Consider the following 12,563-nt stretch of genomic DNA (forward strand, 5'->3'; position numbering starts at 1 on the left):
TGACAGTTAGAGACTTACCCAGAAAGACTCACAGCTGTAGTTTCTGCCAAAGGTGATTTTGACGTATTTACTCAGGGGTGTGAAATCATTTTCAAAAAATTTGCAAAAATGTCTAAAAACATGTTTTCACTTTGCCATTATTGGGTATTGTGTGTAAATGGGCGAGGGAGACAAAATATATTTAATTAATTTTGAATTCAGGCTGTAACACAACAAAAAGAGGAATAAGTCAAGTGGTATGAATACTTTCTGAAGGAACTGTAAGTATATTTTAGCAATTACATTTACTTTTGATACTTGAGTATATTTAATACCAAATACATTTAGACATTTACTTATGTAGTATTTCACTGGGTGACTATCACTTTTACTTGAGTAATTTTCTATTAAGTTATCTTTACTTTTACTCAAGTATGGCAATTGGGTACTTTTTCCACCACTGCAACCAACCAGCCAATACAGACAGTCAAGCAATGTTAGAGGATCTACGGATCTACAGAGTCAACTAAAATAAGACATTAGGGCTAAGCTACCATTCTAATTTCCTCTCACACACTAAATAGACTATTACCATATCTAAGGTTTATGGTGTATTTCCAGTAAGGGAACTCTTTCACCTCCCTGCTCCATCTGGCATGGTGAAAAGTGTCACGTTGTAAATTATCAGAACATGTTCCTCTTAAGGGCTTTCAATACACAGAGGGACCTTACAAAAGCTATGGAGTGCACCACTCCTCGGGCTGAGAATACAACAGTACAGGGAACATTTATTTGGTATTATTTACACACAAAACACAAAACATACTTGTGAATGTTTTCTTAAATAATCTATCATACATCTCATATATCATCATAATTTACACTTAAACTAATAAATATTTGTGAGCATAACAAACAGCAAGACTCTCCAGAATAACATGAATAAGTCAATGGACAATGTGTCCATAGGCTACTCTATTATGTATGGCTCATGGTAACATATCAAGGTGATGCATACATTTATGATGAATTTGTGAACTGTGATGAACTGAACTTCAGTTTATGAGTGGACTATGGCATAGCCTACATACAGTAAGGTCACATTTCAGTTGGGGTACATCCAAATAATCTCTGTGTAGGGTGCACCCTTCACTGCTACCTATGAACATTTTACATCATGCCCCTTCATGATTACAGCTACTGATTTTTTTAAGACCACCTATAACTTTGTCTTTTTCCAATGGGAGCCCTGCCAGGATGGAAAAGTAAATATGTAATGTGCTGAACATTCATTTCAGATGGAAAAAAACTATAAAGCTGTCTTTTTGCGTAAATACATCAAGATAACATAACAACCAGGTGGCTCGAGTTCAAAGCTGTTTTGGAAGGCTAAGGTAGAGTATACATGGAGACTAATCATTGTGCGGAGCAGCCCTGCAGATGTGATTAGAGTCGTAGTATAGTAGAGCTCTTAGTGTAGCTACCTCTTACAGATAGAAAACTGAAGCAAGAGAAAACATGGCATCCGTCCCAAATGGCACCCTTAAGTGCACTTCATCCCTGGTCAAAAGTAGTGCACTAAAAAGGGAATAGGGTGCCATTGGAGATGCATACATTAATCTAAATTAGCACTGTTTCTGGAAACAGGAAATATAAACTAAGTAACACTAAAGTTACGGATGAATGAATGAAGCCCATGGGACTGCCCTAAATAAAAAAATACTACAGAATACTGTAGTCCACAAAAACACTACAGTGAATACTGTGGTATTTACTGTAGTATTTGTGGTAGTATACTGTAGTATTTACAGTTAACTATAGTATAAATACTGTCAAAAAGAAAACTGTAGTATATCTATAGCAATCAATGTAGTGTTTTTGTTATATTATCTTTGACATAGAAGAGGAGGCTTTCTCCTTCAGGAAACCTACTGGAGAAATACTAAAAGAGCAAATTTTGCTAACATTACAGTAGTATTTATTCTATAGTATATTAAAACATTCTAGAGGAAGTTCTACACATGATCGAAGGATGCTACAGTGTGTAGTATAGTTTCTACAGTATATTACATTGTATTATAGAATTCTACATTAAGTACTATACTATTCTATAGAAAATTGTAGTATTTTTTCATGTGGGTCCGTCCATAAAAATCGCCTCTTTTATCATCACTTTTAGTATCAGTATCAATAAAGATGTGGGAGTCAGACCCACACAGCTCTGCTCACCCCATAATGCAACAGCTGTTGGTGGTTTCTATGTTGGAGGATGGTTTAGGAAATTCACTTAAAATTGTTGGCATGCGAAGCTGAGGAACATAATTGAGCAATAACTGAACTTTTAATATGATGTCAGATTTGGATTGGCTGCTTGAAAGTAATGAATCTGTCCTCATGAGGCTAGTGTGCTCTCTGCACAAAACATAGAAGACTCATACGAGAGCATAAACATGTCTTCGACATGTAGCTGCATTCATAAATATTATGTGGCTGCATGGTCTAATGTCATCTCTCATAATTATGGTCTAGCACTTCCAGTAAGCCAATGGAACGATTTGGCCAAAGTGTCTGATGTGTCCCTGGAGAAAAAGTGTTTTTGCAAAATGTGAAATAATTGATTTAAGTAGTGTGTAAAATGAATATGCCTACTTGGGAATAGAGGAGTTCTTGAAAAATAAAGAATTCCATATTCCTGAATATGCTATGTCATATGTTACAGTTCTGGGTTCAGTTTTGTCTACATTGCTTAAACCTACCCAGTCCTTTTCAGATCAGTGGTCACTGAAGATAACACAGCAATGTGTGCTATACAGGCAGGTCCTTACCCGTTCTGCCGCCATAGGCAAGACCAAAAAATGGCACCCCCTGCAAAACTAGAATAATCCCAATGACGTTGAAAATGTGTCTAAAAGACACTAAATTAGCATGTCTAAAAGACATATGATCCAGATATTGAAGTTAGGTTCAATGTAGGTTCTGAATTAATGGTGAAAGGGTATTGTCCGTATGTTTAAAATACATATTTTCCAGGACGTTGAAAAGGCATCCGGACGTTGAAATCAGGTTAATTGAAAAAGTTGGATGTTCTGGATGTTGAAAATATGTACTTTAAAGATGTTGAAAATATGTATTTTCCGAATGTTGAAATCAGGCAATTTTTTTGTTCTGGATTGAAGTTGAAAATAAGTTATTTATAGACACCTATGTTTGGGCCAAATCAAGGCTGGTCCAGGCCAGACAAAAGATGTCTATGATTGGTTCAGATTTGTTACGGACCGGACCAGAAACCTGCGTCTGTGGACATTGATATCAAGGCCAGTCTGGACTGCACCAAAGCTGAACCAACTATAGATGTCTATGATTGGTTCAGATTTGGTCTGGACAGGACCAAAAACCAATGTTCCGTTGATGTGGAAATCAAGTCGGGTCTGGAATTGCACCAAAAACAAAAAGACTTCCAAAAGGCATCGGTGTCGGTCCGTGCTTACTGAGGTGTAGCCTACAGTGTTGCCTTTATGAATGCCCTTCTATGTGGTAAGCCTACCGTTTGTAAAACAACAAAAAAACAACGTCCGAACAGGAACAAAAAAAGACTTCCAAAAGGCATCGGTGTCGGTACGTGCTTACTGAGGTGTAGCCTACAGTGTTGCCTTTATGAATGCCCTTCTATGTGGTAAGCCTACCGTTTGTAAAACAACAAAAAAACAACGTCCGAACAGGAACAAAAAAAGACTTCCAAAAGGCATCGGTGTCGGTCCGTGCTTACTGAGGTGTAGCCTACAGTGTTGCCTTTATGAATGCCCTTCTATGTGGTAAGCCTACCATTTGTAAAACAACAAAAAAACAACGTCCAAACAGGAACAAAAAAAGACTTCCAAAAGACGTTGGCTCGTGCTTACTGGGGTGTAGCCTACTGTACCATGTCTGCCAGCAATGGAATTTTATGAACGCCCATCCAAGTGGTAGGCCCACCGTTTGTAAAATAGGCCATTGCATTGGCTTTATTAGTCCTGATTCCTGTGACTAATTCATTTGGCTATTTAAGCTCTGAATATCAGCTACCCAACTTTATCAGGAGTTATCGAGAGCCTATTTGCAATGTGTTTACACAGTGGGAAATGCTGAATTATTTCTTCTTCACTATGATCAACTTATCAAAGATATACGGATAAAAACTTGAAACCACTGATCATGACAAAGGGGTGAAACTCCTGGACAACAGTGATTGTCCATTTTACTTTGACCTGTCCTGTTTTTAGGATATGTTGTTTGTTAAGATGACAGAACATTTGTATTTCATTGAGGGCCATTTAGGTTAGGCTATTTGATTGGAGATTCCTGCATGATGTGAAAAGTGTCAGTCTCATTACACTGTCATACACTTTATCTCCAGTCTGTAGGCTACAGAAAAGGCCACACATTCTACCATATCCTACATCTGTTACGTGATTTATGTTTGATGATTTTTTTTGGACCACACCTTGGTGGAGCTCTGCAGAGGTGCATCTCCCCAACAGCACCCTGGAGAGGTGCACTGGGAATGGACAAGTAAAATATTTTTCGCCCTTGCCTTTGACAAAGTGGGCTCTGCTTATCAAAGGGTGGCATCAGCGATCATCTAAAAAGCCCATATGCCACTGGTTGAGAGGAATTGACATTTTTTAGCCATAATTATGTGAGGTTTTATGTGTTGTTGGAGGTGAGTCTTGGTCAGTTTAGCTCAGAAAATGCTGCCCTCGTCAATTTTAGTATTTTTCCTAAAACCTCAACTTCAAAATAATCTCCTGTAACCCGCCTCACCCAAAGTGGTGTGGATTTGTTTGTTTTTTTCTAAAGTATTTCTATTTAACACCGAACTGGAATACATCAACTGATGATAGCTGGTAGCTAGTTAGCTAGCTATCAGTCAGCTAACCACTGCTAGTGGTCATCAGATAACCTTTAGCTCGGAAAGCTCTCGCCAGTTCATATAACACGTTTCAAACATACCGGACCTATTTTTCTCTCCATATCCCTGGATTTCTACCACAAATTCTGAACCTTTTCATCTGGATCATGGCAGCTAGCTAACCGCAACCCGGGTTGACTACTCCTGACTAACGTTTCCGTCCCAGAGCAAGTACCAACTAGCCTGGAGCTAGCCCATACTAGACCCATCTCCCGGCTAGGGCTCCTGGGCTACTCATGAAAAGCCCACTCCTCGGCAACAACATCCGGACCCCTTCTACTGCCGGTACGGGGCATGGAACCCCGCCGATCCTTCACGACTGGAATACTGACAAAATCTGCCCGAGGATCCCAACAGGACCCTCAGGTACATCGTCCCCAGAAGGCCCATTCTGCTAACCGTGGCTTACTAGCTATCTATAGCATATTGGACTGTTAGCTGATCCATCGGCCAGTTTCTTGGACCACTATACCCATTTTGCCAATTGGACTTGGACCTCTCTGCTACTTGGAACCCTACTAGTTCCACGACTGGTCTATCGACATCACAGTATGAGGAGGAAAAAACAGACTTTCCCCCCCATCGCGATGTCCCTCTAAGGCCCTCATGATAGCTTGCTAGCCCCAGCCTGCTAACTACTAGCTTGCTTGCCCCGGTCTGTCTCTATCGCCGTGTCCCCAGCCAACCCAACCACTCACTGGACCCATACGATCACTTGGCTACGCATGCCTCTCCCTAATATCAATATGCTTTGTCCATTACTGTCCTGGTTAGGGATTACTGTCTTATTTCACTGTAGAACCTCTATCCCTGCTCAATATGCCTTAACCAACCATGTTGTTCCACCTGCCACATATGCCACGACATCACCTGGTTTAAACGAGATTATATCTCTCTCATCATTACTCAATGCCTAGGTTTACCTCCAATGTACTCTCTTCCTACCATACCTTGGTCTGTACATTATGCCTTGAATCTATGCTATTGTGCTCAGAAACCTGCTCCCTTTACTCTCTGTTCCGAATGTGCTAGACGGCAAGTTCTTATAGCCTTTAGCCATACTTTTATCCTACTTCTCCTGTAGAGGTTAATCCAGGACCTGCAGTGCCTAGCTCCACTCCTACACCCCAGGTGCTCTCATTTGTTGACTTCTGTAACTGTAAAAGCCTTGGTTTCATGCATGTTAACATTAGAAGCCTACTCCCTACGTTTGCTTTATTCACTGCTTTAGCACATTCTGCCAACCCGGATGTCTTAGCCATGTCTGAATCCTGGCTTAGGAAAACCACCAAAAACCCAGAGATTTCCATCCCTAACAATAACATTTCCGCCGAGATAGAACTGCCAAAGGGGGCGGTGTTGCAATCTACTGCAGAGATAGCCTGCAGAGTTCTGTCTTACTATCCAGGTCTGTACCAAAACAATTCAAGCTTCTACTTCTAAAAATGCACCTTTCCAGAAACAAGTCTCTCACCCTTGCCGCTTGCTATAGACCACCCTCTGCCCCCAGGTGTGCCCTGGACACCATATGTGAATTGATTGACCCCATCTATCTTCTGTGTTCGTGCTACTAGGTGACCTAAACTGGGAGATGCTTATCACCCCGGCCATCCTACATTCTAAGCTTGATGCCCTCAATCTCACACAAATTATCAATGAACCTACCAGGTACAACCCCAAATTAGTAAACACGGGCACACTCATAGATATCATCCTAATCAACTCGCCCTCCAAATACACCTCTGCTGTTTTCAACCAAGATCTCAGCGATCACTGCCTCGTTGCCTGCATCCGTAATGGGTCTGCGATCAAACGACCACTCCTCATAACTGTCAAACGCTCCCTAAAACACTTCAGCGAACAGGCCTTTCTAATCGACCTGGCCGGGGTATCCTGGAATGACATTGACCTTATCCCGTCAGTAAAGGATGCCTGGTTAGTCTTTAAAAGTGCCTTCCTCACCATCTTAAATAAGCATGCTCCCTTCAAAAATTTTAGAACTAGGAATAGATGTAGCTTGAGTCACTTCAAACCTGTCTACCCTTGACCAGCACAAAAACATCCTGTGGCATTCTGCATTAGCATCAAATTGCCCCCGTGATATGCAACTTTTCAGGGAAGTTAGGAACCAATATACACAGGCAGTTAGGAAAGCTAAGGATAGCTTTTTGCATTTGCATCCTGTAGTACAAACCCCAAAACGTTCTGGGACACTTTAAAGTCCATAGAGAATAAGAACACCTCCTCCCAGCTGCCCATTGCACTGAGGCTAGGAAACACTGTCATTACCGATAAATCCACAATAATTGAGAATTTCAATAAGCATTTTTCTATGACTTGCCATACTTTCCACCTGGCTACCCCTACCCCGGTCAACAGCCCTGCGCTCCCCACAGCAACTCGCCCAAACCTCCCCCACTTCTCCTTCACCCAAATTCAGATAGCTGATGTTCTGAAAGATGCAATCTGGATTCAGAGCTGGTCATGGGTGCACCTCAGCCACGATCAAGGTCCTAAACGATATCATAACTGCCATCGATAAATGACATTACTGTGCAGCCGTATTCATCGACCTGGCTAAGGCTTTCGACTCTCAATCACAACATTCTTATTGGCAGACTCAACATCCTTGGTTTCTCAAATGATTGCCTCGCTTGGTTCACCAACTACCTCTCCGATAGGGTTCAGTATGTCAAATCGGAGGGCCTGTTGTCCAGACCTCTGGCAGTCTCTATGGGGGTGCCACAGGGTTCAATTCTTGGGCCGACTCTCTTCTCTGTATACGTCAATGATGTCGCTCTCGCTGCTGGTGATTCTTTGATCCACCTCTACGCAGACGACACCATTCTGTATACCTCTGGCCCTTCGATAGACACTGTGTTAACTAACCTCCAGATCAGCTTCAATGCCATACAACTCTCCTTCCGTGGCCTCCAAGTGCTCTTAAATGCAAGTAAAACTAAATGCATGCTCTTTAACCGATCGCTGCACGAACCTGCCTGCCCATCCAGCATCACTACTCTGGATGGTTCTGACTTAGAATATGTGGACAACTACAAATACCTAGTTGTCTGGTTAGACTGTAAACTCTCCTTCCAGACTCACATCAAACATCTCCAATCCAAAATTAAATCTAGAATCGGTTTCCTATTTCGCAACAAAACATCCTTCACTCATGCTGCCAATCATACCCTCGTAAAACTGACCATCCTTCCGATCATCGACTTTGGCGATGTCATTTACAAAATAGCCTCCAAAACTCTACTCAACAAATTGGATGCAGTCTATCACAGTGCCATCCGTTTTGACACCAAAGCCCCATATACTACTCACCACTGCGACCTGTATGCTCTCGTTGGCTGGCCCTCGCTCCATACTCGTCGCCAAACCCACTGGCTCCAAATCATCTACAAGTCTCTGCTAGGTAAACCCCAGCCTCATCTCAGCTCACTGGTCACCATAGCAGCACCAACCCGTAGCACGCGCTCCAGCAAGTATATCTCACTGGTCACCCCCAAAGCCAGTTCTTTCTTTGGCCGCCTCTCCATCCAGTTCTCTGCTGCCAATGACTGGAATGAACTGCAAAAATCTCTGAAACTGGAAACACTTATCTCCCTCACTAGCTTTAAGCACCAGCTGTCAGAGCAGCTCACAGATCACTGCACCTGTACATAGCTCATCTGTAAATAGCCCATCCAATCTACCTCATCCCCATGCTGTATTTATTTATTTATCTTGCTCCTTTGCACCCCAGTATCTCAGCTTGCACAATAATCTTCTGCACATCCTACCATTCCAGTGTTTAATTGCTATATTGTAGGTAATTTGCCACCATAGCTTATTTATTGCCTTACCTCTCTTATCCTACCTCATTTGCACATGCTGTATATATATTTTTCTACTGTATTATTGATTATATGTTTGTTTATTCCATGTGTAACTCTGTGTTGTTGTATGTGTCGAAATTTGCTTTATCTTGGCCAGGTCACAGTTGCAAATGAGAACTATGTGAAATAAATCAATAAAAATCTGTCGCCATAGGTGGCTGCCTAATCCTGCCTAATGAGCGGGCAGGCCATGTATATAGGACATTTTATCAGCCAGTCTAGGTCTTGAATCACTTATGCTGCAGCAATGTTTACATTTGAAGCCCCGATGCCCGTCTGTTTCTGCTCTCTAGCCAACTCCTAATGGATTTATCATGCTATACAATGAGTGACAATGAGTTTGCAAGAAAGCAGAAACAGATCTGGGTCCAGGCTATTCAATTTGCACACAATTAGAGAAATAGAATCTCCCAACACCATACTAGCTGACACTGCAGCTACGAAGGAATTATTTCGTTTTTCATTGCAGTACTTTTGACAGGTTTAATGCATTTTCACTGACAAATTATCCAGTCTCATATTTTACCCAAATATTTGAACAAGTTAGTTTGGAATGTTGGGGGTGGTTGGTCACGCTGGTGACAGATATAGAACAGCTTCCAAAAATGACATTACTGGGTTTACATTGGCATCACCACACTACTCAGAGGCTCTTATTTGAGTTTGTCTTGCCCAGTGCTCAGTGATGGTGAGGAAAATAATCAGTGAGAGATTGTTACGGGTAATTGCTTTAACTGCATGTTGAAAGCTGACAAATAGGAGTTCTATAAATGAAACAAACTTTACAGTGTCGGAATGAGGTGATAATGTTTTCTTCAAGAGAATACAGATTCTGAAGAGCCAACCTTTTTTTAACTTCAACTGGAGGAGAGGAGTGTGTAGCATACACTGACCTAATGTTTATATGTTTATTGCAAATATTTCCTTCCCTGTGAATTACATGGCAAAGTAACAATCTTTCATGTATTTTGGGAATTCTATCATGAGAGAGAGCACGAACTGGATGGAATATAGTTACTGGAACAACAAATCTACCATGACATCATACTCTTAAACTTAATGGCTATTATTCAAAAACACATGGCAGTTGGTGCAGTGAGTTTGATCCAACACCCCCCTTATCCCATCTCAAATGCTAGCCCCATGTTTGAGAAAAAAAACACCTCCTGTGTTTTAACAGAGTGCCATTCGTTGCAAATGCAGATGTTTTAAAGGCAATTAGATGCTGTTCAGAACAACAATGAAACACTGCAAACCGTTGAATACGAGAAAACAAAGGGCCTTGGAGGCCAGAGTTGGTCAAAAGTAATGAAATTGATATGAGTGATCTGCCAAATTGACTCCAATCCAAATGTCGTCTGCATTAACCAATTCCTTGCCCTTTTGAATGCTGTAGACAATCCCAGGAACACAACATCAAAATAGCTGTTTGAAACAAGCATACAGATACTATCTACTGGGCACACCATGTCAATTCAACATGGATAATTGGGTAATATTTGGTTGAGACGTTGATCAATGCGATTACAACCTACATTCACCCACTCGAAAAGACAGTTGAATTTCCAATGTGTTCTCACTATGTTTTCAACAATCTAAAAGCACAACCAAATTCCAATTGAAAAACAATGTCACATTTTGGGTTTATTTGTCACCCAAATGCTGATCACTGTGCTTTCAACTATTTAAAAGCCCAGCAAAGTTCAAATAGTCATATAATGTCAGATATTTTTTTAATCATTGCTATCACTGTGCACCATCTAATAGCAGAACCAAATGACCTGGATTGCAGTTGATATTACATTAAAAGTAGGCCTACATGGTGCAAGTGATCAATGCAATTTGAGATTCTGTACAGATTACTACAGCAATTGTGAAGATATCCACGGACCTGCGATGACCTATGCACGCTGTCTTGAACATGCAGCTTTATATGATTACATTAGAAGAAATGTATAGTTACAGTAACCTCAAAATGTGGCCATGGAGGTGTTACTAGTTTTAAGGTTGAATGTTAGATTAGTTTGTAAAATGGCTTTACATTTAGGTTATTTACTGTATTACAAAAGTAATATTGAATTGTGTTTGGTTGACAATGCAACTAAATGTTAACATTTAAAGGATATATATCTACTGCTTAGCCACTAGCTTAATCCCATTGTTTAACTTTTATTTTTGTTAGAGTTGGAGACGTGAATACAACATTTGTTAACTTGTTGACAACTTAATAGGCTATTTATTATTTTCAAAAGTTATGTTGAATTGTGTTTGGTTTTCAACAGAACTAAATATCAACATTTGAAGTAGACTTTGTTTGGATAGTTCCATCTGTTCCACTGACTTATTCTGGATTTATTCCCAGTTTGTCTATTAATAACTGATATGTTGTATTCACGTCGTCATCTCAACCAAAAACCTAAACCAAATCTATGGGATTTAAGCCAGTGGCTCAGATGGAACTATTCAAGCAGTATTCATACCCCTTCACTCATTCCACATGTTGTTGTGTTACAGCCTGAATTCAGAATGGATGAAATAGATATTTTTTCTCACCCATACTGGAACGATCATCTGTTGAAGAAGGTGTGGACCAAAGCGCAGCGTGGTACGTGTTCATACTTTTATTTCAACTGAACACTAAATAACAAAAATCACAAACCGAAACAGTCCTGTCAGGTGCAGAAAAACAAAACAGAAAATAACTACCCACAAAAACCCTGTGGGATAAAGCTACCTAAGTATGGTTCCCAATCAGAGACAACGATAGACAGCTGTCCCTGATTGAGAACCATACCCGGCCAAAACAAAGAAATACAAAACCATAGAAAAAGGAACATAGAATGCCCACCCAAATCACACCATGACCAAACCAAAATAGAGACATAAAAAGCTTGAAGGTCAGGGCGTGACACATACCCCGTAATGACAAAGTGAAAACATGTTTTTAATTCAATACATTGGGGTATGGCGACAATTACAGCTGTGAGTTTCTAAGTCTCTAACAGCTTTACTCACCTGGATTGTACAATATTTGTCTACTGTTCTTTTTAAATTCTTCAATCTATGTCAAGTTCATTGTTGATCATTGCTAGACAGCCATTTTCAAGTCTTGCCACAGATTTTAAAGCCGATTTAAATCAGAACTGTAACTAGGCCACTTAGGTACATTCAATGTCATCTTGGTAAACAACTCCAGTGTATATTTGGCCTTGTGTTTTAGGTTTGTGTCCTTCTGAAAGGTGATTTCATCTCCCAGTGTCTGTTGGAAAGCAGACTAGACAAAGGTTTTCCTTTAGGATTTTGCCTGTGCTTATACTGTAGCTGTATCCCGTTTATTTTTATCCTACAAAATTCCCTAGTCTGTCGATGACAAGCATACCCATAACAAGATGCAGCCGCCAGCATGCTTGAAAATATGAAGAGGGGTATTCAGTGATGTGTTGGATTTTCCCTAAACATAACACTTTGTATTCAGGAGAAAAGTTAATTTTGTTTTCACATTTTCTTTCAGTATTACTTGCTGCAAATAGGATGCATGTTTTGGAATATTTTTATTCTATACAGGCTTCCTTCTTTTCTCTCTGTCATTGAGGTTAGTATTGTTGATCCATCCTCAGTTTTCTCATATCACAACCATTACACTCTGTAACTGTTTATCGTTGGCCTCATCCCTGAGCAGTTTCCTTCCTCTCTGGCAACTGAGTTAGGAAGGACGCCTGTATCTTTGTAGTGACTGGGTGTATTGACAC

At 40.5% G+C, this 12,563-nt stretch overlaps 1 non-coding gene across 1 annotated transcript; it reads right to left on the reverse strand.

Annotated features, from left to right (window-relative positions):
• Nucleotides 1-1,884: 1,884 nt before the first annotated feature.
• Nucleotides 1,885-1,939, reverse strand: LOC135551677 (U7 small nuclear RNA). Its single transcript, XR_010457351.1, has one exon. It is a non-coding gene; the product is annotated as a U7 small nuclear RNA (small nuclear RNA).
• Nucleotides 1,940-12,563: the final 10,624 nt, after the last annotated feature.

This window comes from Oncorhynchus masou, chromosome 1, assembly GCF_036934945.1.
Source record: "Oncorhynchus masou masou isolate Uvic2021 chromosome 1, UVic_Omas_1.1, whole genome shotgun sequence".
Lineage (NCBI taxonomy): Eukaryota > Metazoa > Chordata > Actinopteri > Salmoniformes > Salmonidae > Oncorhynchus > Oncorhynchus masou.